This window comes from Echinops telfairi, unplaced genomic scaffold, assembly GCF_000313985.2.
Source record: "Echinops telfairi isolate 266 unplaced genomic scaffold, ASM31398v2 ScPeMD7_21;HRSCAF=78, whole genome shotgun sequence".
NCBI classification, from domain to species: Eukaryota; Metazoa; Chordata; class Mammalia; order Afrosoricida; family Tenrecidae; genus Echinops; species Echinops telfairi.
The window spans coordinates 5,435,900-5,462,858 of NW_022103918.1; the positions used below are offsets into that span (position 1 = coordinate 5,435,900).

At 39.8% G+C, this 26,959-nt stretch overlaps 1 pseudogene; it reads right to left on the minus strand.

The window, feature by feature from the left end:
- Positions 1-7,141: 7,141 nt before the first annotated feature.
- On the minus strand, positions 7,142-21,446 carry LOC101657558 (annotated as a pseudogene).
- Positions 21,447-26,959: the final 5,513 nt, after the last annotated feature.

Below are 26,959 nucleotides of genomic sequence, written 5' to 3' on the forward strand. Positions count from 1 at the left end.
GAGGCCACGTAGTCAGGATCGGGGCTGTCTTGATATGAAAAAGAAATAGTTAAGAAAATGTCTACTCAATCAAACATGGATTTCCTAAGTTATTAGCTAATGAAAGGACCCTTAATTTTAGCTTACTTAATTCATTCTAAAGATGATACAATATTTCATTTAGGACAAAGGAAATGACTTTAATGAAATGGAGAAGCTATATTTTATAGTGCACTGAATTCCCATATCCAAAGCTCAACACTCATTTGGTGACTTTTTATTCTCTATAAATTCAATAAGAGAAGTGCTATTGAACTATTATATTGAATTTAATGAAATGACTGGTATGAATTTACTTGGAGATGTACAAACTCTGGGCAGCGGGAAACAAACTGGTGGGGGCCCCAGATTAAATTGTTGTCTGTCCCAGAGAGTACTACATAATGGGGGGACTTAGCAAAATAAAAGCAATTTGAAAGAAAATTTTAATCCAGTTTTGATGTTATCAATCCCTATGATATTAGTCTCCAGACTAATATCTAATATTATAAATCAGAACGCATAACCAGACTTCAACATATAACTAATTCCCTCGATACTCTAATTTCTTCACAAACCCTTTAAAATTCTGAAGGTGAAATGATAGGAAGACTCTGATCAAACATTAGCCCTGTAGCTTATAGGAAATACTTTGTTCATGTTATTATTACATTGTGGATTATTGTTTCTGTGAATATTTATTTATCAGTGTACCAAAGGCTAATTCTCTCTGTAAATTAAATGGATTGTAATTAGAACCTGTGTTTAATTTGTGGTAAAGATCATTCCTGTTTATGTGTGGACTGCAATTTCATTTTTAAATGTAATTGCTTCTTAATCCCTGAGGATGCTAATGTAGATTCAGACCAACATATTTTAATACCAAAAATTATGATTAAGGATTAATAATGTAGTTTCATAAAGGACACTAAATACAACTTTCTCTATGACCCTATGATCCCTTCTGATTGTGATTTCATACTATATGGAGAATTTAACCTCCAGCAGCCCCAGGACATTACCCATGTAGCAGCTTCTCCACCCACGTCCATTGTGGAACACAGGCTAGAATGCAGACTCTTCTGAAAGCCAGGCTTTTCCCAAAGAGAGCACACGGGGACAGAAAGAGATGATTGCAATCCACACAGGTCTTATTCAGATTCTGTATTAGAGCCTCTAAAGAACATCTTCAAGGGTTCAGAGAGACTTTAGATGGGAGCTCAGGATATTTCAATGATATCATAGCATATGGGTCAGCTATATTCTCAAAGCAAAATGCCTTATCCAAACTTCTCACATCACAAATTCTGTCCAGAGTCGGATGACAGGATGGCTGGGCACATACACACAGTGACCATTTCTGAAGTGTCACTAGTCACCAGACTGGAGTGAGATGATATTTGTTTTCACTTGAAATCTTTTTGGCAAGAAAGCTGCTTACAGATGGAAGGAAGCACTCACTGTGCTTAAGGAGTGTTCGGGAGGTTAGGCACCATTAGGTTAGGTCCTGTTGGCACCGCCTCCTAAGGAGCTGTGTCCGGGTGACTGTGAGTTTGTTTTTCCTTTGGCAAAGAGAACATGAGTTCCAGGTCAATATGGATTTTCCAATACGGAAAGGGTGGGATGTCACAACTAGAACATTCCTTGTGCCTTCTCTTGCACCTGATTCAGTATCTTCTCAAGATAAGTGTTGAAGAAATATTCAAGTAAAAATTGTAAGAATCACAGAATTATTATCACCTTCAATGGTGTCTCATGTCTTGGCCTAGTTCTGCCTTTGAATGAAGAAATTAAGGTGGGCTGGGTATCACCAAAGGAGCCCTGGTGGTGTCGGGGTTACCTGCCGGGCTGCTTCACCAAAAGATCCACAGTGTGACCCCGCGAGCTGCTCCTCTGGAGAAGGATGGAGAAAGTTTTTCTACTTCTGAAAAGAGGTACAGTCTTGGAAACCCACAGGGGCAGCTCTACCCTGTGCTGTAGAGAGGGTCACTATGAATCAGCTTCAACTCCATGACCGGGAGTTTGGGTTTAAAGCTCTGTGGAGCACAACTGTACATATGACACACAAATGGTTGCCTTGAATAAGAATTGATTCAACAAAGCTGTCACTGCCCTAGAAAACATGCGTCCATCCCTAAAGTAGCCTCTTGCCACACTATGTGCTCACATGAGACTGAGATTTCAATTTCAAAGGTACTTACTAAAAGAGCCAGGTGCCCAGCGCCATGGTAAATGTTACAGAGGTTACAATAAAAAATATATTCTACAGTCCTCAGCAACGAGCAGAGAAACTTCTTAGAAGAACAAAATTAAATTCAGCCCCTAGCAAATCTTGATCCATGCTGTACAAGCCTATGCCATTAATTTTGGCACTTATAAAAATGGACTCTATCAAAGCAAAATACTCTGGGAATCAATTTGCATTTTATGTCCCATATGTGTGTATGCATATATCTGAGGTGTAGAATTTCTTGGGTCCGTATCTAGTGACCTCATGGTCAAATTACAAAAGCATAAAATTCAAAGCATTTAGCAGTAGGCAGATTTCAGCATACACAGATGCAAACTGAGAGGATGGAAAGACTCCTTCAGAAATTCAATCACGCTTGGACCCCCTACCTGGATAATTCAAGGGAAGATGAGAAAACTCTTTCTGCAATTTTGTCTTTTTTTGTTTAGAGAAATTAGCAGGATTAGCTTTGAGAAATTAGCCTTGAGTCCCCTCTTCCCTCAGTGGGAGGAGACACAGCTGCGCTAAGTGTAGAGGCTGCAGCACTTTTGATCCAAATGAAGGGGAATCACAGTAGGGTTGCAGAAATAAACCTCTACCTCTGTTACTGCTCTTCTTGTAATCCTCATTTATAAAAGTTCTTTCTCTCCGGACGGGGATATAATTAAAGCTTATCAAATTATCCCACCCATTTCCCTATGCACAATTGTTTCACACGAATTTCTCAAGGTGCCCATAATTTTTTTTCAAGAATGCTTTTGGATAATTCTTGAAGAATGTTTCTTTTACCACCAAAGCTCTATTGCTGGCTGTACTCAGTGATTTCCTTCACCTTTTATGATTATGATTCTGTTATAATCTAAAGAGTTTGCCTTTCTCATTTATTCATACATATTTTTTAAACAAAGTAATTCATACATGTGTGGTGAAAGAGGGAGTGAATGAATCATTCCTCTTAGTACTTAAGCCAATGTGAGCACTAGGTCTACCAGAGAGGGCTAGTATTAAAGAAATTAAAACTTTCAGGAAATTTTCTTCTGTAAAATGCCTTAGTAAAACATGTTAGCCCCAGATAGTTGAAGGGCGTTTTCAGCAAATATGATCCTTGTATTTTATATTATGAATGTAGCTGTAACGTTGAGTCACCTTAACAAATGCTCTGATATTGAACATCACGCAGTTCACCTAAATGACAAAATATTGTAGGAATGAACAGGTCACTCTAAATGACATTGCACTCAGATCCTGATACCTAATATTTGTTTGCTTTTTCTAAATTACTTTCAACCTATGTATAAATTTCCAGAAATAATGACTGACTACTGAAGACTATATATGTATCACTTCAAAATCTACAATATCCCATATTTCTTCTTTTCAATTTATGTACAAATAGTAATATTCCACTGTAGCACAATTTTTATATAATTACTATCCCCAATTTCTATTTTGTTTTCTTTTCCCTAATCTGTTTCCCCCATACGTGTTTTGAGTTTTGTAGTTGTTGCCGATTGCCATTCAATATACTCAAAGCAATAGATGTTCTCTGTACTTCTCTATATTTATGATATCTTCTGAGTAACATTATCTGTCAGTCTGGCACATGTAGCCCACACTTAAAATTCAGTGAAAATTTAAAAGGAAAAATTACTTGCCCTCAATTCTAATTTCAGCATATGTTCTTATTTGTGTGCCAAACAAGTTATCCAACAGTTTTCAAAATATTTTAAATAAAATCTTCAAGAATCAAATTGAGGAAATTTGCAGCTAGCTATAATATTGGAAACTAATGCTCAGCTAAACTATATATTACAATTCATCAGATATTTTCAATTTCAGAGTAATAAAATGGGCTCGTATTTTCATAAACTTGCATTTTAAATAAATATTTGCCCTTCTCCTTATTTCTATGTATTTGTGAACTCTGATGGTACAGAGGGTTAGGCATAGGCCTCTTAGCCAAAGGCCAGTAGTTCACGCTGACTAGTCACTCCACGAAAGGAAGCTAAGGCTGTCTGCTTCCATGACCAGGTGCAGCCTTGGCCACCTGTGGAGACAGTTCTACTCTGTCCTGCAGGATGACTATGAATCCAAATCAATCCAGTGGCAGGGTGCAGGGCCCAGGGGTAAGGACAGAAACATAGAAAATACTTTATGTCTATAGCAGAATGCTAAGCTTAAAAAAAAAACTAAACAACTAGGAATACCAAAATATTAATAGTAGTTATTTGTGGATATTAGGATCATTGATTTTTTTTTTTACTTTATGCTTTTCTGTATTTCTTAATTTTTTTCTACAATGACTACTTATTACTTTGAAAAGATATTTTAGAGGATATTCCATAACCAAATATCTATATTTCTACTTAAGCTGACAGATTTAATTATATATTGTGATATCTTCAAATACACTCATATTGAAATATTTGGAAAACTTCATTTTTGTGATCATTGTAAATAACCAGATATCTTGTTCAGCATAAGTGTATAATTTTATGGAACTTGTCAACATAAGCTGGAGAGGGTTAAAGTAAGTATTGAAGCAGATAATACAGCATAATTACTCATTGATTTAATAATCATTGTGGACATGCCATATTATATTAAAACTATGATATCTAAGCTTAAAAACAAAGATAGAGTTACTTATGACTACTTGTTGAATAGAGAAGACCAAAGAAGAATCGATTAATTTGAATTGTGGTGCTGGAGAACAATATTGAAAGTACCATGGGCTGCTAAAAGGACAATTGAATCTATAATGAAAAAAGTTAGGCCAGAGTGCTTCTCAGAGGCAAGGATGGCAAGACTTTGTCAGGCATACTTTGGACCTGTTGTCAGGAGAGACCAGACATCGTGCTTGGTAAAGTGGAAGGGCAGCGAAGGAGGGAAAGGCCCTCCGTGAGAGGAATTGACACCTTGGCTGCCTCAGTGGGTTCGGGCATGAGAACAATTGTGAGGATGGCACAGGACCATGCAGTGGTTTGTTCTGTTGTGCATAGTATTGCTATGGGTAGTAGCCCGCTCAATGGCATCTAACCATGTGACTATTCCAGAAAAGGATGCTTTCTTAAGACAGAAATTTAAGATAATAAGGAATCTAACTTTAGAAATAGTAACTAACTTGTTTCTGAATGTTCTGCTGCCATAGTGGGTTCTCTGTTGGGCTGCTAGCCCTAAGGTCAGTGGTTTGAACTCAGCAGCAACTCCAGACAAGAAAGATGAGGCTTTCTTCTCCTGAAAAGATGTACAGCCAGCGAAACTCAAAGGGCCAGTTCTACCCTATCCAATAGGGTCACTGTGAGTCACATATGACAATGAATTTTGTTTTGATTTGAGTTGATTAGTGGGTAATCAACCATCTCTACTCCCTAACTCTTGTATTCCAGACAAGTAGGCACTTGATTTTCTGAGATAACTTGACAGAAATTGACCTGCTCTGACTTGGAACACATGTCACCTTGATCAAACTAATGTTTCAGAGAGGGGAAAAAGATTTCTAAAGATAGTTTAATAAATGTCTAAAATAGTGACTGAAACTGCTCTGACTTCTCACTCTTACTTTACCTCTGATGATACAAATCCTGAAGCTATCACATTTCTTTGGACTACCTTCAGTGGTGTATTCCATAATCCATGAATCATTAATCAACTAATAAGTGTTTAATGTTAATTTTAACTTTGTTTCCATGATCAGAAATTGTTTTACATTTCTCGTATCAGAAGTGGGATTCCCTAGGTAGCCTCTGAATCCTCAGGGTAAATTGCCAATCTTAAATTTCAGTACAAAGCTGAGCTGATTGGGCTTCTTAGTCTTCAATTTAACATGAGGTCATTCAAATATGTATATATTTTTTCTTGGAATCTGAGTAGATCTAAGATTTAATTTTTTATTTGTGTTCTGAATAGTCAATTTTTGAACTCTTGTCCTAATGGGTAGTGTAGCCTGCACTATTTATTGTGAGTTTGATGAATTGTTGAATTTAGGACAGTCTCAGTGTAGGCTCTGCTGAATCTAAGAGAGCAGCTGATTTTCCTAATCAAACTTTGCCTCACTATAAGGCCAAGAACTATAGGTCAAGGTCTTGTTTGTGTCTGGATCTTTTTTTAACTTATAAATCCAGAAAAATTTAATTCTAAACAGCTTTAATAAATAAAAGCCCAGTGTTTCCAAATGACCAGAAAATAATAAACAATAAATGCTGAAGAAAATATTTTTAAGAGGATAGGTGAAGGTTAATGTGTTAGTCTGGGTACATTAGAGAAACAAATCCACAGAAAATCATATGTATGAGAGAGTTTTATATAAAGGGTAAGTGCACATCAAGAAAACATCCCAGCTCAGTGCTGCCCAAGCCCACAAATCCAACATTAGCCCATATGTCTGACACCAATCCACAAACTCCCCCTCCATCTCACAAAACACACACTGTGATGCTGACTGCAGGAAGAAAGCCGAGTCAGTGAATGTGTAAGCATCTCAGCGCTGGCAGGGTCTCCACACGGCTGCTCCAGCACCCAGGACTGCATCAGGGTGAGTCCATGTGGCTTCTCCTCAGGGATGTCTTGCAGGAAGTAAGCCTTGCCAGCTGAAGCAGGGAACTGGCTAAGGCAACTGCACCCTGGTGCGACCATCACAAAGCAAGAGACCCGAGAAGTCAAAAGGCAAGGCTCACCAAGCCATTTATCCCTCCATCCTTCAATTAACCCCACATGTGTTTATCGGCCAGGTTGGCACAATAAACTTTAGTTAATAACCATTATCTTCATTAAAAATGAAACACTGCTTCCTCAGCAATTCAGAATGTCACTTTATGATATGAATGGGCAGGAAAAGACTGTCCATACTTGCCTTACATATAGTACTGGTCAATTAATGATCAACTGTACTACTTAGGAATGACTTGCTAAAACATTGAAAAAATAAGACATGTAATTCTGGTCATACCCTAACACTTCAGTGGGCTATTCCACACATATGACTGGCTGAAAGAGTTCTTCTATGTCTCTCTTTGCCAGCTCAGCAGCATCTTTACTGCTGATAAGAAGATAAGTTAGATCTTATCTTCTCATAGTTTCACTTTTTTTTTTTTCTGTTCTCCATGGCTTTGTGCCTTAGATTCTCATATCTATTGACAGAAAAAATTCATTACAAACATTGCTCGGTAAGGAGTTCTCTATGCCATGCCGCTGACAGTCAAGGCACAGAGAGGTCATGCAGGACAAGCAATTCGAGACAGCGTCACTATCAGGAACAGGCTGGTGTTGAGGTGGCTGTTGTATTCCAAAACCATGGTAGCGCCTTCTTTGTGCAGCAGCCTGGGCCTGGTCCCTATTATCAATTTCAGGATCAGAGAGTAATTCATCATTTATTGGAATCTGGTGTCGTTTCGTCATCGTTTTCTTGGTCGCCTGTGCTGCTTTGTCTTCATCCTCAGAATCAGAATTAAGTTAATATCATCGTAGCATTTTGTTAGATCTGTCACACCTTTCCATGTGGCTGAGAAAGAAAGACCATGTTTGCAGAGAAGTTAACGTATTCTCTACTGCTTTTATGGCAGAATTTAATTCTGCTTCTATTTCTCTTTGCAACTCATCTTCATTTGATTCCGTTTCTACAGTAAGACCTTCTCTGATGGTTTTTGGTTTAGGTCCAGAGTCCCATGGAGAAATATCTCCACTTCATCTTCAGAGCTGCTTTTCAACCACGTAGGGGTCACAGTCCTTCCATCACTGGTTAAGAATGAGTGCCCTCACCGACACAGGTGGGCAGCCGTGTTTAGATTTTTCTTTGAGGTTCCTAATGCTAGTTCTTTTAAACCAGTGACGCTTCAGGGTGCTTTCCAGTTAGAGACATAAAGATAGTTAAGTCCTGAAATAAGAAACTAGGTTGATAAGTAAGAACATAAATTAAGAATGAAACCAGGTTTCTGTGATGATTATTATGGAATCAAGACTCTTTGGACCAAAGAAATATGCGAGCATACATGGCATACCTTATATGACTATATGGTCCTTACCAGTGACAGAAAGTCACCCATGTAGAATAAGTTGGGACAGGAGATTTGGCCAGACCAGTAAGCTGCTACCATGCACAGGGAAACTCAAAGGGAAAAGAGGAACTGTGTGAAATCAGACATGAACACGCCCGACAGCAAACTACTTGCTAGGAATTTTAATTCGACCTTGGAAAATCAAGGTTGTAACCTAAGAAATTATATTCCTCACATCCTTGATAAAGAAGTCTGTGTCCTTTTTCCCTCCCTCCCACAACTACCAGGACTCCAGTTTGTAATTCACTTTAAAATGCCATAAACTGAATATACTTGAAGTGATTTATAATTTCAGTGATTGCTTTGGGAAAATGAGTGCCTATTAGTGTTGTCTTTTTGTTTGTTTATTTGCTTGTTTGCTTTAGAACATTTGATTTACGCTCACTCATCTGAGACTCAGGCTTAGGTCACTCCATCTGACACTCTAGTAAATTAAGGAATTTACGCAGGATCTGTTCTTCTGCTGAATTGTGATCTCCTCCAAGAATTGTATGCATTTTAAGAAACTGGCTCCCCCAGTGTTTGTCTCCTGTAGTGTTGAGTATAGGCCTCGGTTTTGAGCTAGCTTCATAGAACAATGAATTTATGTGTTGTTTTTCAATCTCATCTTTTAAACCATTTTGGGGGGAGTTAATCCAGACATCATACCATTGCATAGTTTAATCATTATCAAGAAATATTCTATAATTGTTACCACAAACATTTTCTTCCTTCTTGAACTCCTTGATATCAGGTCCCCTTTACCTCCCCCCATCTGCCACCCCCTCACTGTTCTTCCCAAGAATCCTTATTCTAATTGTTGTCTCTACTGGTGCAGCAATCTTGGGTTTCAGATACAAAAAAAAATGGAAAAACACATAACAAAGATTTTAGACGGCTACCCACAGTGATAAAATACATCAGAGATCAACCCCAACATGAAAAAACACAGGAAATACTGAAAACCACATGCAGCCAAAAGAGTATCACAGGGGAGAACAAGGGCCGAGGTTTTCATTGTGCAGGTCAGGCTTATCCCTTCGATCTGCTGTAGTCATGGCTCCAGTACTCTCTGTCTGCTAACCAGGTTATTCCCACCCCTCGGTGATGAGTAGAGGGAAAGCACCCAGGCCTGTTTCCTGTGCAGATCTCGCAAATGTGTCTGGGGCTTCCACTGTCATCCATACCATTCTGCAAACCAGAATCTCACCATTTTATTTCTGCTATCAGTCACTCCTTCAGTTTTGTATTATATCATTTACAATCTTCGGGTCGATGGATGTTGGTGTGCTAACCTCCATGTAGACTTAGTTGATGTCTCACTTAGCTGCTTGTTTAGAAACACGCTTTTAAAACATAAGACACTACTCTATCTGATACATAGGCACCATCTAATTTCTTCACCACACTTTGCAATAGCAGCATATCTTCTGTGCTTCCTTCATGACGGCAAGTATCAAGCAGAGCCATGTCATAAGAACTAGTTGTTTCAGTTTATCTAATTTTATGTCTGAGTTTCTATCTTGCCTCAGGACTGTATTCCTGATAGTTGCTAGGTTTCTCTTTTTTCCCATTTGTAGTCTTTTAAATATTAGTATTTTCCCTTTGTTAAAAAAAAATGCTTCTTGTGCCTGTCTTATAAGCTGGTGTCTAGGTATATTGAGAAATAGTACAAAATAGTAAGTATATTGAGAAATAGCATATAAAAATTAGATTTCTTTCTATTAAATACTTTAATTCAATTATGTCATCTGATTCAGAGTGAATTGTTTTGAGTTCATGTTGAAGTAATATGGCTTTGAAAGGGGGGAGGGAGGTGAAAAGGTTTCCCTTTAAAGAAAAGGTACTTTAAATGTATTTAATGTGTTCTGACTTACATGAAACATGTCAAATCAGAAGTACCAAATTTTCTTTGAGTTACAATTTTTCTGACAAGGATATTGGCCTGACATTAGACAATAAACCCATAATATTATGACATCATTTTATAATTTCAATTGCTAACTTGGTCACAACTTTTGTTTCCTTGAGTCTAGCATCATCAAACCAGTAGTTATAACTGAGGGGTCTGTTTTATTTAGCCTGGGAATTGTATTACCACCTAGGTGCTTAGAGGCTGGATTATTATATGTTACAGTTTGAAGCTCAAACAGAGGCTTTATCAGAAGGGGAGGAATGTGGCTGTCGATGATAAAAGCAAAGACTGTGTTACTTATATTCACTCCAGAAACCATGACTGCTACCTGGTTTCACAAAGTAAAAGTATAAGATAATAAGTAATCTAAATTTTTAGAAATTTTATTTAGTTTGTTTCTGTAGATTTATGTATAATCAACAGCTCTGTAAGCTCCTGCATTCCAGATGAACTACGTCATCTGGGTGTCACATGGATTGACCCCTTATTATCTGCAACATTTGTCTTCTTTAGAAAATTAAAATATCAGAGAAGGATTTTGAAGAAGGGCATTATAATGAACCTCTGGAAAGCCAACTAAACTACCTAAAATTATCAGACTCTCTTCACTCCCCCCTGACTATATTTATTTGTAATAATAATTATAAACCCCCATACTGTCATATTTACTTGTAATATGCTATTTAAGCTATCTGTTCCTTGATTCATGAATCATTGGTCAAATCATCATTAGTATTATTTTTAAATTTATTTACACTCTCAGGAATTATTTTACAAAACCTAAACATCTTATAGAATTCAGAGTCAATCTTTCTTAGACTCTATTTTTAAGGTAACAGTGTTTTGATATCTAAGTTATTTCTCCATTTACAAGAAAGTGTCAGAGTATTATTATCTTGTGCTGTTAAGATAGACCTAAAAACCATCTGTATACTGCAAAACTTATAAAAGGGACCTTCAAAAAGTTGGTGGGAAAATTTCATTGAGTTTTCATTCCATTTATATGAGATTTTTGAAACACATTTGTATAACTACTATTATTTTAATAAATGGTGTGATTTTTATATAATAGAAGTGATTATTTGGTAAATTGGTGATTTATAAAATGTATTCACTTGCCATATTGCCAGCAGACAGATGTACACAATATTTCACTTTAATCTATTTGTCAATACCCATGCTGTTATAGTAAAATTATTTCAAAAGCAGCAGGAGTAAAAACCTCCGACATTACATAGTAATCTTGACGAGAAGGGAAAGTAATATAATTAGTAAATACGTTTTTACGAAGCCATTGTGTTTTTGCCCATTTCAATTCCTAACAGCCCGTAGGAAAGAATAGAATTGTCCCATTGGATTTCCAGCCAGGTGAGCAGATGGGCCTCACCTTTCTCCCTCATAGCGGCTGGTGAATTTAAAGCACAGATCTTTTAGTTAACAGTCAAGCACTTTAACCACTGTGTCACCAAAACTCCTATTGTGTTTTTAGCACCTGCCTTATACCCAGCTCCAGAACTTCCAAAGGAGTGCTGGAGAAACAATGTTTGAGCACAAAGGCTGGCATTCAGAAGCCACCTGCGGCACTGCAGGTGAAAAGACATGGTAACCTGGTTCTGCAATGATTCTACAAGGATTCAAATTTGAGCCGATGGGTATGTTAGGCTGATTCTCTAGAGTAGCAAAACCAGTAATGCTGAGAGGGAGAGAGATCAAGAAAAGGGCTCACAGTGTTGTAAAAGCAGGCATATCCATCTGAGTTCCATGGGTTAGGTGTTAAATTGGAGTGTTCTCCAGACTGGCGTAGCTGTAGGGGCTGATGAACCCAATATCAGCAGGAACCCCATGGGCTTATATTAGGCTGAAGAAGTAGATTCGGCTTGTGACTGGAGAGGTGAATGAATTCAAAATGAGGCAAGATTGGCAGGTCAAATAGCAGGCTGCTGATTCCTCCTGGGGTTGGTAGGCAATATGGCAATCATTGGCTCAAGTCCAAAGAATCAGAAGTCAATGAGTTAGATATAGGCTTGGACCCAGCAAGAAGGCAAACAAGCTTTCCCACAGTGTCCACTTTTATCAGAAGTAGGTCACACACCTCAAGGAAACTTCCTTTTAATTTCATCAAGGAGTGACCTGAATAAGAGAAATGCATGCCACTTTAATTTGCTCATAACTGTAGAGCCCATTATGAAGTTAATTACATTGTGTTAGGTCACATTATGGGAAATACAAGACCTCAACTGCAGAACCATTGAGAATCCTGGCCCAGCCACGTTGGCATTAAACCTATTACAATGACACACAACAGAAACAAAACCTATTCAACTGTAAAAGGAGTTTAAAGCATGACCTCTTTGGGGTCAATGTTAACAGCTCATTGAGAGGATATCCAAACCTCCTCAAACATTGAAGAACTATTAGGCATGACATCTGGGTGCTATTTATAAGGGCCATGCCTATTCAAAGGAACAGTGGAGTAAAAGTCCTAGAAGCTCTAAAAGAGAAGGAATTCAAGAAGGTCCAAAAAGGATGAATATGGTCTAGTTAGGAAATAAAAGGGAAACTGAATAAATAAATACAAAGGAGTCTGTGATTTGAATTTGCTGCGGTGAGGGAAGAAAGGAATGAGATGGTTTAATGCGCAAAAATAATGGAGTGAAGAGTGATAAAGTGAAGATCAGAGAATGGTGACCATAAACATGTTTTCACTCTGACAATGAAATCAAATAGCACTGAGCCCATCAACTCAAAGCCAAGACTTCTTAAGAATTTCTTAGAAAAAAGTATAATCAATTCAAAATAACAGATATAAATCTTATGGGTAGACACAGGCTTATGGCTTGGATCTTAGCACAGTCTTCATGTCTTAAATTTGGTTGCTTTGGGATGTTGATTTATTCCTCAATTCTCCTGATTCATTCTCAGGCTCCAGTTCATCAATTGCAGTCTCGTTAAATAATATAATTGCTGTGGCTCCATGTGTGCAGTGGTAATAGAAGCTGACCTTTCTCACAGTTATATTTTACAAAAGCTAGGTCATTTATCATTTGAAAATCTATGAAAAGATAATGCGATACATAAATGTTACATCAACTTCAACTATTTGTAGGCAGGCTGGTGTTTAGGAATGATGAAAATTTACTGAGTTAAAACTGTTTTATGAGAGAAAGCATGAATCTAATCTTTCCTTTTGGGGAGTTTGAAAAGAATGAAGGGGAAATTACTAGAATGACGATGAATTTGTTTTGTACAATGAAAACTCATATGTGGAAATAATCTCTAGGGCATTCAGTTCAGCTTCCTGTCAATGTGAGATTGCTTCCTAACCCAAATCCTCAGGCGCTGAGTTCAGATTGTTTTAAAATATGATTCAGCTGCTACCACATACTAAGGAGAACTGGCGTAAGTTCTAGACAATACACTTCATTATAAACCGGTGGCCTCCTTCTGTAAATTGCAATATGTGTTCCCATCTAAACATATTTTTTCCTGCTCATCATTTGTCTTAAGCTAATAAAAACCTGAAATGTATACATCAATAGCTGCCCTCTTCTGGATTATTAAATCAGTAATTTAGGGGGTACCCTGCCCACCATACTCTCCTATGCCTGATCCAAAAAATTCTGATACCTCCATCCTTGTGCCATGCTCCACACTTTGGCTGGCATCCCAAAGAAACTGCCAACAATTGACTTTGTTTTAGGCAATTTCCCTGGTATTTTTCCAGCTTCAGTAAAGGTAATCCCAACTACGCAACACCCTATTATGAAATTGCCATATGAATGAAAAGGCTTACATCTAATAAACTCAAATGTCATCGATCTACGCCAGGGTTAAACTATCCATCCTTCAGTAAATTCCCATTGTGTTTAAAATAATGACCAAATCTTCAACATGGTCCCCAGAGCCCTGCAGCTCTGGCCCTGGCTGTTACTTCAGCTTCATCGTATGTCTCTGTGTATCTGCTCACATTTTTTTTTCTTTTTGCATGCTCCTACAGCCTCATATTCCTTCTAAATGTGCATGTTTCCTCCAGCCTCAGATTCCTTGTCACTGAAGTTTACACTGAAGGTGCTTTGCTACCAAAATCCATCTTTCAGCTCATGTCCAAATGCTGCTGCTTCAAAAATAGCCTTTTTGATGCTTGAAAACAGATGAGTTATTCCTGACCTACAACTTTATATCTAGCTGCACTATACACTCAGAGTGCTTGTCACTGATTATAGTTAGGAATGTTCCAATACACAGTAGAATATTATTAATCCATTTCTAGGACTGAATTAAAAGCATGCTAAGCACATGATTCTGTAAGACCTGCTCTTTGTGTGGTTACCACGACTTGAGCTCCCACATCAGCACAGACAAATGCTATCTTGATTTTTTTTTTTTTGGCTCTTAGACTGTCGGAATGCTTAAGGGTTCAATCTCCAAACAATCAAATCACTTCTCAAAAGTAGAGACAATTAAAGCACAGATATTTATGTACATAGGAATCGATTGAGCAACATGAAACTATAAAAAACGGAGACTAGCTGTAAAGTAACCTATGGCAGCACAGCGGGAATGAGTGTCCCACTCAGCCTTGTCGCTCCGTTCCATCTGTATTTGACAGATAGGAAGGCATTATTGGAAGACCAGGAATAAACATCGACAAAAGTCTAGCCCATTGCCATTGAGTCAATTTCTGCTGGTAGCAACCCTACAGGGCAGATAATTGTCCCAAAGGGTATCCAAGGCTATTGTTCTTTACAGAAGCCACAAATTTTTCCCACAGCAGCAGGAGGGCTCAAACAGCCAACCATTTAGTCAAGCACTTAACCATTGCACCATGAGAACACCTTTCAAAAAAAGTTAAAAAGTTGGTCAGGATTAGTAAGACTAAGGTATTTATCTTGTATCTTTTTGCTGTTCCATTCCAAATTAATTAAAACTGTGAATACTTTTAAAGAGGATTGCACCATCAGGATGAGTTAGGCTATACTATAGTTTTAAAATAATGCCAGTGAGACTATTTCTTACTCATTCTACATTCTCAGTGTGACTAAGTGGAATTCTGCTCATTGCAGTGATTCAAGGATCAATACAAAAGGCTCAGCACATCTTTCCTTGATGTGATAGTTGGGGGGGGGTGTCAACTTGATGACACCTGTGGGAAGGTATGGGTGGAGCCCATTCTATCAAGTCACACCCTGATGAAGTTTCTTGGGGGGCTGACATATTTATAAGAGACAATGTGAAGGATTGGCCCCTCTCTCTTGCCACTCTCCTTCCTGTTTGACTAGATCCTGCATCTGCTTCTGGGAGAGGCAACCCACATGACTTGCCAGTCCTGTGAGCTGTGGCCATCTGTTCTGTGCCTGTGAACCTTGAATCCACATCACTCTGCCCCCACCTGCTGGCAGTCTCCTAGCTTCCTGCTTTGCTTCCAGCTTCTTCAGCTGGCGACCACGTGAGCCTGGAGCTACCTCTAGCTACCATTTGACGCGTGGAATTGAGTTAGACTGGGCTGGGCCTCTTTTTAGTATAAATTTCTTTCTTGATATAAAGTTCTTTCTTTTAATATATGACTGCCATTTATGTTGTTTCTTGAGAAAATCTAACTAATACAATTGATCAAACACAGCATGAGGTGAAAAGAGGATATTATGCACACTCTTGAAGTTTCTTCCTAGATATGGCAAGCAGCAATTCGGCTCACATTTCATTAGTGAAAGCAAGCTATGTGGCTATGACTAACCTCAAACTTGTTGACTAAATGCAATCCTAATATGTTCTGGTAATGAAAAGAAACAGTCCTAAAGAATACCAACAGTAATAATAATAATAATATATATTAAGGGTTCATGGGGATGGTAGGGTGGGCAGGGAGGGAATAAAAGCAAGCTGAGATCAAAGAGTTCAAGCAGAAAGAAAGCATGTTGGAAAAGATGGTGGCAGCAATTGTACAACTATGCTTGATCTAATTGAATTATGGATTGTTGTACTAGCTGTAAGAGCTCCTAATAAAATGATTAAAAATGAAAAAGAATACCGAAGGAAATAGTAGAATTGACAATTGCCAGTCAAGTTCAGAAACAGAAGTTATCATTACCTTCACTTCTGTGGTCATTACGAAAGCTGGGATTGGTGCTTAACAGAAGATAAGGGAGGGGGAAAGTTCTCAGAAGCTCACGTAAGAGTAACTCTGTAAGTACAGAGGTGACTCAACAGAAAAATAAAGAAGTAAGGAACTTTCTGCTTTCCCCTGATCCCATCTTCTGAACTCTTTATGTGTTCCTGCCATGTATGTAGATATGATCAGTTGATGTAAAGTTCTTTTCTTTCTAGTAATACATGGCACCTGCTCACTTTGTCATCATAACAGTACTATAGTGCAATTATGAGTTAAAAAATTAAAGGTTGTGCTAGGTAGGATTTTTTGTGCCAACCTGGCCAATAAAACATACATGGGATTAATAAGGTTGTCGTTTAATTGAAGGGCAAAGTGATAAGTGACTCAGCAAGCCTTGACTTTCCTGTCTCTTGCTCTTTGATAATCAGACCAGTGTGCAGCTGCCTTAGCTAGTCCTCTGCCTCAACTTGCAAGCTACACTGTGTCACTATAGTTTGAGGTTCCTTCAAGACCTGCTTCGTCACACTGCTGGTGTATACATCAATTGAGCTGGGGACTGTCAGAACCTGTCATCTGGCTGACTATTGGTGACCTGCCCTGCTGTTTGCTGCATATGGCCAGATTACCTGAATTGCTCTCCAGAAGACTCAGCTGTCTACTTCCTTGACTTACACCCAGCAGCCCTCGTGAGTTCGAGGACCACCAGTGTATTAACTGTCTTACAGAAATGAGTTGCACTGAGTCATTTGTACTGCTCTGTAGACTAATTAGCTGTTTATTTCTTGTGTTGTATATATCCATTTTATATATAAAAACTATATAAAATCATCTATACCTATATAGATATAATCATAGGTGTCCTGGTTTTGTTTCTCTAGAGAACCCTGTCTAACACAAAGGTATTTAGAAGATGTGTGAGGAGGTTGTATTTGCTAGAGAAGCAAAAACAGTGACAATTGTATGTGTATGTATATAGAAAAGGGTAAAAGTAGGTAAGACCAGTCTGGTTCAAGTCCACAGGTCAGATGTAAGCTAGAGGCTTCTCCTGACTCATGTAGCTGCAGGAGCTGACCAACAGAAACCAGGAAGATGAAGCAGGAGGGACACAGGCTGGTAGGTGCAGAGCTGAATGAATCCAAGGTCAGCAGTCCTCTGTTGGCTTCTGGGATCAGCAGGTTATATAACAAAAGATTGACAAACCAGATGCAGTAGAAGGGGCAAGAGAACAGTATGTCATTTAGAGACTCTCATGAAAAAATGCATCCACAAGGAGTGGTCATCAGGTGACAACCTGATTGATAGATGCACTCCACCCCTACCTTCACCCACATAAGGGGAGGTGACATAAAATCTAACCACCTGGGGGGGGGGGAGCAATGATCCTTTTAACATAGATCTGCAGCAGTTTTCAAAACAATTTTAAAAACAACGATAGAAACACCTGAGACGTAGGAACTATCTTAGTTAATTAGAACTACTGTACTAGAAATTCCATATGAAGGTAGATCTAAATAACAGAAATTTATTTTCTCACTATTCTAGAGGCTGAAAATCCAAATTAGCATCTCAGCCATGTCTGTTCCTTCTGTGAAGCTCTCTGCTCATTTGGGATGCCTGCCAGTGACCCTTGATACTCCTTGGCATTCTTTGATGTTTCTTACCATCTGTCTTCCCCTGTATGTGTCTCTCTGTCTAGTCCGATACGTTTTATATCTCAGATGTGATTAGCTTTAAGATCTACCCTATCCTTAATATGGCCTCAATAACTTAGCTTAAAAAAACAAACTCATGTTTCGGCACATGGATGTATTTACAGGTCCTGAGTTAGGATTTCTAGAGGAATTCAATTCCTTCCACAACAGGAACCCAATAAAATAAAAATGTTAGCCAAAAAATTAAATGTCTTCCTAAGAGCCCTGCCTCCTTCAGGGGAAATGAAGTGGCATTACTTACTGGCATATGAATTTATATTTTTACTCTATCCCATTTTGCCAAGCAAATAGCAGGTGCTTTATATTTCCTCATTGAGGTGTCTTATTCTGAAAGCAGCAGATGGCTGTGTGCATTGAGGGCATTATGCCAGGGTCCTCAACCAGTTGCCCTGTCTAACACACCGTTGAATTATGCCGACTGTGCTGATCCCATGTATATCTATCAGAACTATGATCCATAGGGTTTTTAGTGGTTAATTTTTCAGAAGTAGATAACCAGGGTTTTCTTTCTAGGTTCTGGGAGGACTTGAACCACTAACCTTTCAGTTAGCTGCTAAGTATATGAAGTATTTTCACCACCCAGGGACTGATAATTTCTTGGAGAGGAAAAAATAAAGATCCATGACTTAAAAATAGGGAAACATAGAGTGCATGCATAACAGAGGCTCACCTGTCCCGACATTAGCCCTGTTGTACAGCACAAACCTAAAAAGTTTGCTGAATCGAGATTGCTTGATAGTGTGGTACAGCTTCAAATGCCTCAGAATTCTGTACAATTTGAAAAGCAAAGAGTAAATGATCCTTAACCTAAAATTTGCTGCCAGCCTCACCAAAGGAGGGGCTAGAAAGCAAATTTAAGTTGATGTAACAACTACAGAAATGTCCATTTTGTATCCCAGAGTTTACTGGTAAACACTAATAGTCCTCAAAGAAGGAAAAGATCATGAACTTGGACCAGACTTATGAAGACCATTGGAAATGGAGAGCTGATTCTACCTCTCAAAATTTATTTTTGTCTGACTTGAGATAAAAGAAAAGAAAAAAAAATAGAGGCCAGGAAAGAAATCCTGCAGACATCAAATGTTAGCTCTGTTATTAGAATACATATCTAATGCAATACCTAACCCATGAAAGCTATCTACTCCAAAAGATGTCAGAAGCTATATTCAAAGTGCTAAAGAAACTAGAAATACAGGAGTTGTCATACCTAAAAGAAGGAAAACAGGAGACACAGACAAAAAGTTGGATCATCAAGCATGCTCCAGATTCAATCTTGGAACCAGGATGTCATCCGTCATGTTCTCTTTAGGCATTTAACATGTAGGCTGCCTTTTGCTGTTACTGTTGGGAATATACACAGCAAAACACCCTGTTGGGAATATACACAGCAAAACACCCGCCAATTCAGCAGAATCTACAGGGACAAGTTAGTGACATGAACTGCATGCTTCAAGGGGTGCCGCCATGCGCACCCTCTCTTTTCTGAGTAGTCCCTGCCTCCTTAGCATACGCGCACACACTCGCAGCTCCCTGGGGCTCTTATGGAATCTTTGGGGTTGCAGTTGTCTCTTTGGTCCCCCTGGAGACAGTTCTCAAAAGATCACACTGCTCAAGACAGAGTTCTTTGACTTTACCATTCTGTTTTCAGGTGACCTAGTGGGTAATATGATGGGCTACTAAATGCAAGGTTAGCTGTTTGAAACCACAAGCTGCTCTGTGGAATAAAGATGAAGCTTTTTATTCCTGTAAAGAATCAGAGCCTTGGAAGTGCACAGGGCTGTGAGTCAGAATTTCCTCAACCGCAGCGAGTTTGTGCTTTAATTTAAAGAATATCTCAAATCAATGGTTTCAGTGGTTCATCCAGCATCTGGGGATCCAGAAAATCTGAATTTCATGGAATTCTGCAATCTGAAAATTCAACAGTTTGAAACCACCCGATGCTCCACAGGAGAAAGATGGGGCTTTCTACTCCCACAAAGAGTTACAGTCTCAGAAACACTCCAGGACAGTTGTACCCTGTCCTATAGAGTCATTATAAATCAGTATAACTCAATAGTAGTGAGTTTTTAATACATATTTTGTTTCACCTATGGACTTAACATCTCTAAAACTCTTAGTAAATACCAAATGATGTGAACTTTACCCATAAACATCAACACTCATTATTGTCTATATATGTATATATACCTTCTGGTCATACCCATTTTTCCCCAGATCCCCTCCAACTGACAATGTAACATAGCATAACCACGTTTGACTATTGAAGATTTGCAAATATAATCAAATGGTGCTGAGAAGGAAAGTGTGTAAAATGTAGATATCTTAGTAGAGGTCTGGCTTGTGAGTTGTCAATCTGTGAGGCTTATCATTGGAATTGTTAGAGAGCTTTCATCACTAATTAATAATGGTATGTCAGACAAGCAGATTTAATGCTGAGGAAACTAACAGATACACATACCAAAAGCTATTTAACACAGATGTGTTCAATCAGAACTGACACTGGGTATATTAGACCAATTAGCGCATAGAAAATCACATGTAAAGTCATTAGAGTCAAGCTCTCACAGACTTGTCATTAGAGTCAGGCTCTCACTCCATCCTCTCCGGCTTCTCCCTCTCTCTCAAAAATAAACCCGTTTCTTCCAGCCCCAGACCTTCCAGCTCCTTGCTTACTTCCTCGGGCTTTTCTCAAGTGATTCCTTTGGAATTGTCCTTTTTAACAGAATCTGGTTTGAGAGTGGTATTAGGGTTACAGAAAAATTTAACAGAAAATACAGAATTTTCCCATATATCCTTTCTCCTTCCTAAGTCCCCCTACATTCACTTCTTGCATTAGCATGGTGATCAATAGTGATGCATTATTATTAACGCACGAAGGCTCCCTTGGGGTGCTAGCGTTCTGCGGGGCTCGACAAATGCGTGATGTGTCCATCATTGCAGTCTCGTGCAGAATTGCACTGTCCTGGAAATATCTGTGTTCCTGCTATACATGTCTTCCCACCCCCGACCCCTGCCGCTGGCCCTGGGAAAGCCAGAACCTCAGTTGAAACTTGTCCGAGAAGGAAAATGCAAATATTCTCCACCAACAGAAGCAATAGAAAAGTGATGACTACATTTTGTCAACGGGGGGAATTTTCCAGACATCCCTCCCCCAAATAAGGAAGTCCCATTAAGTTCCAGTTTTCCCAGGTCTGATGGTGGTTGGAATCTTCCAGTAGGTTGTCTTTTCAGATTGACTTCTTTCACGTAATGATACTCTATATTCTTCATGGTATGACAACTCATTTTATTTCATTGCTGAATCATACTCCATAGGATAGAGGTATTTCTCCGCCTTTTTAGTCATTTTGAGGACAACACCCCAAACTTGGTCATCCTTGGATCCTCGACAGGTCTTAACATGGTCCCCACGGGTGAAACTCCCTGCCATCGGGTCAAAACTGACTCTAGGCCACGGTAGAACAGACTGAGTTCCCGAGACTGTGACTGATGACGCCCTATCTTTCTCCTGAGGAGCAGCTGGTGGTTTCAAACTGCCAACCTTGCAGATCAGACCCCAACCATAACCACTATCCCCACCAGGGCTCCCGTGTATGAAAAAAAAAGTACAATAAAGGCTTAATACATTGAACTGAATTTTGGTTATTGATGTCAGTCCTTAGTTATAGCAATCTTCCTGCTATGGGTCAAATAAGGTTCTTCCCAACTTGGAAGTCTTCCATAATCTGACAAGAAAAACAAGCTTTTAAGAGTGAAACGTAATAGGAGTAAAAGAAAATGGACAGAGAAAGACAATAAAACTGCACTATAAAATGCTAATTCCCCGGAAGGACAACTTCCTTACTGCCATCAAATGAGCATGTTGGTCAAATGTACAGATGCTGAGGAAACATCCCTATTTAGTTAATAGTGCGTGATAGACCTCTTCCGAATCAGTCTCCATTCTTTCGGGAGCTTTGTGGGGTTTTGTTTTTTATTTTTTTATTTTTCGTTTCCGTTTTGGGAATGCTTGGCGTGCTCTCTGTTGAGATTACCTCTGCTTTGGGTTTTCACGACTCTCCAAGGCACACTAGACGAGCGAATCAATTCTGCTTAGCATGAAAGGCCATGGGTAATTAGATGGACCATTGAATTTATTTGAAGACATGCCTTGGATGTGTGAAATAATTTCAATAAGCCCACATCCATGGCAACATTAATAGGGACATTAACCTCTTGAGTTAGCAGTGGTAGGCATGATTATTTTATACATAGGCACTTCAGTCTTTATCAGTGATGTGTTTAAGGTCAATGCTTTATGCTTACACAATAATGAAGATAATAATGCTTGTGAAATATCTACTAGGTGCCAGGCATTATGGTGTGCACTTCACAAACATTATTTCCTTTGACTACTCATTAAGAATAACAACCATTAATGACTTCTTTCCACAGGTAAGGAAACTGAAGCACAGAGATTTTAAATAACCTAACCAGATTCACACAGCAAAGTAGCAGACATGAAACTGAACCCAAGACTAATTCCATACCCTTTAGTTCCTGTATTATGTTAGGTTCCAAGTTAACAAAATGCCCCCAGCAATTCGTTGGCACCAGAGATAGTAGCACAGTTTTAAAAAAAAGTTGGCCACTCACTATTTCAATTCTCCCCAATGGGACTTTCAATGGAGACTTTAAAAGGCACCTGGGAAGCTCGGGAAGATCTGTCTGCCTTGGAAAATGTTTGAGAAGAGATAGCATGTCTCTGCTGGTCCCATCCGAATGTTCAGGAGGTTCGTGCTGGTCTGCAGAGGAAGGGGTTCTCAGACACCCTCAGCTCAGACCGTAGGGGCAGTGTGAGGCAGGTCCTGTGACTCCTTAACGTCTCGCTCTCACCGGTCCAGGCGTAAGCGAAGAGCGAAGAGCTGCTTTCCTGGCAGCATTTTGAAAGGCTCTTGTTCTGCTTTCCAGTTCTGTGTTGATTTGGGCTAAGGCTACACAGAAAAAAATTTTTAAAGTGAAATGGAGGGTTGGTGATTACCCAGCTAATTTGTGCTGGATAGACATCCCAACTGTTTAAAATGTTTAGCGGTGGTTCAAAAACAAAAACAACACTCTTACCATATTTTCAGATGCACCAAAACTGAGTAAGAAGATGAATGTAATCAAGGCACTATAATAAGATTTAAAATTACTCAATCAACCAAAACACTAGGGGGAAACTCCATAAAATTTAACAAGAGTAAATACAGTATATTTGAGTTCAAGAATTGCAGAAACTGAAGAGTGAAGGAGACCTCAATAACATTTTGTGGAAAGCAGCACAGGTACAAGCCAGATGTGCCTGCAGTCAAGGGATATTAATACCACTCTGAGGTCTGTACTGAGGAAGGTGATGGTGATGGAGGACTGTTTTCAGTCCTAGGTGGTACTTTTAAGATCAAGTCTATCCAGAGAAGAGTGGCCCATATAATGAGAGGTTTAGAAAGCTGGGCACGTGAGGGCCAGATAGAGGAACAGAGGAAATTTAGCCTGAAGAGGACAGCGTGACAGGTGAATTTGATAGGCCTCTTCACGGTGTCATGGAAGCACACTGGGCCTGGGGACAGAAGTCTCAACTGTAATACTCTGAAAACCAGACGACCACTAAGCCTGTCAAATTCTCTCAGACCTCAGTCTCTATGGTTTGTATAGTTCTTAAATTATCTAACCTCACTGGAATACTGAGGACCTGGAAATAATGGGAAGGGGGAAAGGTTTTTGACCTCAGATGTCTTATGGTCACGGGCCTGAGACAGATGTGTTTTTTAACCACTGGCAGAGTGATTATGGGGGTGCGGAGATCAGGCTACTTACCTTCGGGCAACATGTTTTGTCCAGCCTCCTTGTTACAATCGTGTACACGATCAGCTTAAAGTAAGCATGCCAACAGAGCTTTTTTCTTTTTGTATAAAGCTAAGCAGCATGATAGTGATACACCAATATTGATTTCAGCATTGTTCCCAATTGAAGAGGAAAACAGTGCCCATCAACAGAAGTGGAGAGTAAAAAAAATTCAGTACATATGTACATTGGAATACTAATAAAAATAAAGTTTTGATAAATGCTACAACATAGATAAGCCTTGAAAGTATCAGACACAAAAGGACAAATACTGTCTGATCCCAGTAATATGAAATATCTAAAATTGCTAAATGTATTAAGACCCGACTACCCAGGGCAGTGGAAGAGGAGAAAGGGCAGATGTCATTTTAGGAGAACTGAGTTGCTGTTAAAGAGCCCTGGTGATGTGGTGGTTCAGTGCATGGCTGCTAACAAAAAGGTCAGCGGTTCAAATTCACCAGTGGTTCTTTGGGAGAAAGATGAGGCTGTTTGCTTCTTAAAGGGGACAAAGTTGGGAGCCCTGTGGGGTAATTCAACTCTACCCAGTAGGATCACTATGAGTTGGACTGGTCTCAACAGCAGTGGACTTTAGTGGATTTTGAGATTCTGTGAAGGGGGATAAATAATGTGGACACGGAGAGTGATGATGATTGCACAATATGGGGAAGTCATCAATGCCAATGAACTGCACATGTAAAAATAGTCAAATTAGCACAAGTTTGTTGTATAAACTTTACCACAATAAAATTGAAGAGGGGGGAAAAAAGAAAGAAAGTTATTTGTGTTGGGCTGGCCTTAGAGAACAAAACCAGAGGCACTCCTATATGTAAAAGGAAGAGCTCGATATAAAGAAGGCAGCCCAGCCCAGTCCAATTCAAGTCCACAGTCCAATGCTAGGCAGATCCCTCTTCAGACACGTGTAGCTGAAGGCCAATGACACAGAACGGTGAAGCAAGAGATCACAGGGCGGTGGGTGCAGGGTTACATGGACCCAAGGTTGATAGAAACATGGGAGGACTCGGCCGCTCCCAGGTTGGCTGGCAGGGTCAGTGGCCTGCCCCCTGGGGCTGCCCCTGGAAGCAGACACGGAGTCCCAGCAAGCAGGGCAGGGAAGGGGCATGGAGAGAAGGCGAATGTCTGTCTTTCTTAGAGAAAAGATCACACCTGCAAGGAAGCACCACCAGGCTGTGACCTGGATTGATAGGTTGGACTCCACCCCTCCACATTCACGCGGGGTCAAATAAAATCTAACTGCCACCTTAAGCAACAAGCACAACGAAAGTTATTCCTCTTATGAGAATCCTATAACCCTTCACTATAACGCTAATCACTCCAGCAGAGATGATTCCTCTATCTCTCTTTTTACCCTAAGCCTCACTTCACCCCATTTTTAACCGTCATCTCTCACCGTATCTGCCACAGAACCGGGTCAGCAATAACAATATTGCTTTTACTTATTCCTGCAGCTTTTCTGCAAAACAAAGTATAATTTTATTTATTTATTTATATTTAAGTTTCATCGAAATGAACTTCAATCAAAGTGTATATATCTATATAGAGTCATTTCTAGAATATGAAGGTGTAGGGGCGTGATGAGTAGTTTGAACCATTGAGTGCTGAGTTGATGGTCTGAAATGTAAACCCCTCACTCAACTCACAAGAACAAATAAAAAATGTTCCTGGTATCCAGTCAAAGCCTCATGTGGCAGATTATCTGGACCAGAAGAGCGTGCGCAATGCATGCCAGAACTGAGTGTGCAAGAATAAAGAAGAAACTAACCAGGCCGGGAAAAGGCTGCCCTTGGCTGAAGAAAAGGCGAAGGTCCAACATTGAGAAAGGAGAGAACAATGGAGAATTGCAAGGGGTCTGAGGCCAGGTCAAGGCACAGGGAGTGAAGAGGAGGCTTACCGCCAAAGATCTCTGATGCCACTGTGGCTCTTATTTTAGTTCCTAGTGCCAGGGAAAAGGAGCAGAGGACTTGAAGCAGGAAGTGAAGTGCCCAGATAGGCACTTTCTAAACATCCTTTTTGGCAACTGTCAGGAAGAAGAAGGACTTACGGTGGGAGGCTGGCGAGGGGGAGACCAGCGAGAAGGCTTTGTAGTGAGACAAGTAAACAACGATGAAAGCTTACACTGAGACGGCAGGCATGGTGAGGAGGTACAGCCCTTGCCAGCAGTTAGTAGAAATACTGAGAGGTGGAATCAACAGGATTTAATGGGAGTGTTAGGGAAGCTAAACTAGTAGCTTCCAACTCTAGCTGTACCACAGAGGTGCCTTGAGAATGCCTCTCAATGCAAAGTCCTTGGTCCTGTCCCAAGACCGAGTGCATCCTTTTCTGTTTGTTTGCTATTTATGCCTTAAGAATATCTTCCAGCCACTCTCTGAGACTAAACGTTTAATGACTGATGTCTCCCTAGGGGAAAGAGAGGACACTTCCTGTCAATGTGGGGCTATTAAAGAAAAGTCCCAAAGGAGAGAAATCATTTAAACTGGTCAAAGACAGAAGCCATTACCTGGGAGTCTTGCCATTAAATACATTGACGCAGAGGCTGGTAAACTAGCTAAAGGAAGGACACTGAAGGGTTTTTTGCTTGTCAAAAGAATTTCAGTGCCTTGAAGGCCCTCCAGGGGCAAAAAGCTCATCATGCGCAGCGAGCAGGAACCAAAGCCAACCGGAGCAGCCAGGAGGCATTCAAGAGAAACCTGTCCGCCTGGCCCGGTGGGTGAACCCCCTTTTCTCTAGCTGCGGCTTCAGAAGCTATCTTGCTCTGACCTGGAATCCTTTGGATGGTCTCTGTTGCCATGACAACTCAGGCCTGGGCTGAGCCACGCTTACAGCCTAACTGCTTCCTAGGGGTGCACCATGATACCCTCCCCTATGTTTCCGCTTGTCACAATCCCTGATGACCACTTTTGGTCTGGCCCATCTCACACCTCATTTCTAGTCCTCTTCAACCCTTCCTATGCATGCTCACAGTCTGACCCCTGCTTTTGTCCTCACTCCTGGTCAACCGCAATGCTGGTCCGTTTAAGAGATAACATCGGTCCGGTAGCGTCCAGTGAGTCTAGGAGGTGGGAG